This window comes from Arachis hypogaea, chromosome 17, assembly GCF_003086295.3.
Source record: "Arachis hypogaea cultivar Tifrunner chromosome 17, arahy.Tifrunner.gnm2.J5K5, whole genome shotgun sequence".
In the NCBI taxonomy this organism is placed as follows: domain Eukaryota; kingdom Viridiplantae; phylum Streptophyta; class Magnoliopsida; order Fabales; family Fabaceae; genus Arachis; species Arachis hypogaea.
The window spans coordinates 57170018-57171595 of record NC_092052.1 but is presented as its reverse complement, the minus strand read 5'-3'; the positions used below and the strand labels follow the sequence as shown (position 1 = coordinate 57171595).

Genomic DNA, 1578 nt, shown 5'->3' with positions numbered 1-1578 from the left:
TCTTGTTGAAGCTGATCCGGAACCTGAAAGGACTCTAAAGGGGAAGCTAAGAGAAGCTAAAGCACAACACTCTGGAAAGGACCTAACAGAATTTTTCGAAAAAGAAGAAGAGATGGCCGAACCCAATAACAATGGTGGAGATGCAAGGAAGATGCTTGGTGACTTTATTGCACCCTCTTCTGACTTCTGTGGAAGGAGCATCTCAATTCCTGCAATTGGAGCAAATAACATTGAGCTTAAGCCTCAATTAGTTTCTCTGATGCAGCAGAATTGCAAGTTTCATGGACTTCCATTGGAAGATCCTCATCAGTTCTTAGCTGAATTCTTGCAAATCTGTGACACTGTTAAGACCAATGGGGTTAATCCTGAGGTCTACAGACTTATGATTTTCCCCTTTGCTGTAAGAGACAGAGCTAGGACATGGTTGGACTCACAACCTGAAGATAGCCTGAACTCTTGGAAAAAGCTGGTCAATGCTTTCTTGGCCAAATTCTTTCCACCTCAAAAGTTGAGTAAGCTTAGAGTGGAAGTCCAAACCTTCAGACAGAAGGAAGGTGAATCCTTCTATGAAGCTTGGGAAAGATACAAGCAATTGATCAGAAGCTGTCCTTCTGACATGTTTACAGAATGGAGCATCATATGTATATTCTATGATGGTCTGTCTGAATTGTCCAAGATGTCATTGGACCACTCTGCTAGAGGATCTCTTCATCTGAAGAAGACGCCTGCAGAAGCCCAGGAACTCATTGAAATGGTTGCAAATAACCAGTTCATGTACACCTCTGAAAGGAACCATGTGAATAATGGGACAACTCAGAAGAAAGGAGTTCTTGAGATTGATACTCTGAATGCCATATTAGCTCAGAACAAAATATTGACTCAGCAAGTCAATATGATTTCTCAAAGTCTGTCTGGAATGCAAGCTGCAACAGGCAGTACTAAGGAAGCTTCCTCTGAAGAAGAAGCCTATGACCCTGTGAATCCTGGAATGGAAGAGGTGAATTACATGGGAGAATCCTATAAAAACACCTACAATCCTTCATGGAAGAATCATCCTAATCTCTCATAGAAGGATCAACAGAAGCCTAATCAAGGCTTCAATAATAATAATGGTCGGAGAGCACGGTTTGGCAATAACAAACCTTTTCCATCATCTTCTCAGCAACAGACTGAGAATTCTAAGCAGAGCCACTCTGACTTAGCAACTGTAGTCTCTGATCTATCTAAGACCACTCTCAGTTTTATGACTGAAGCAAGGTCCTCCATTAGAAATCTGGAGGCACAAGTGGGTCAGCTGAGTAAGAAAGTTATTGAACTCTCTCCTAGTACTCTCCAAAGCAATACAGAAGAGAATCCAAAAAGAGAGTGCAAGGCCATAAATATAACCAACATGGCCGAACCTAGTGAGGAAGGAGAGGCAGTGATTTCCAGTGAGGAAGACCTCAATGGATGTCCACTGGCCTCCAAGGAGTTCCCTAATGAGGAACCAAAGGAATCTGAGGCTCATACAGAGACCATAAAATTTCCACTGAACTTACTGTTCCCATTCATGAGCTCTGATGAGTATTCTTCCTCTGA

The 1578-nt window shown here is 42.3% G+C and overlaps 1 non-coding gene across 1 annotated transcript; it reads right to left on the bottom strand.

Annotated features, from left to right (window-relative positions):
* Positions 1 to 514: 514 nt before the first annotated feature.
* Positions 515 to 618, bottom strand: LOC112767779 (small nucleolar RNA R71). The gene has a single exon (XR_003185219.1). It is a non-coding gene; the product is annotated as a small nucleolar RNA R71 (small nucleolar RNA).
* Between the last annotated feature and the right edge of the window lie 960 nt (positions 619 to 1578).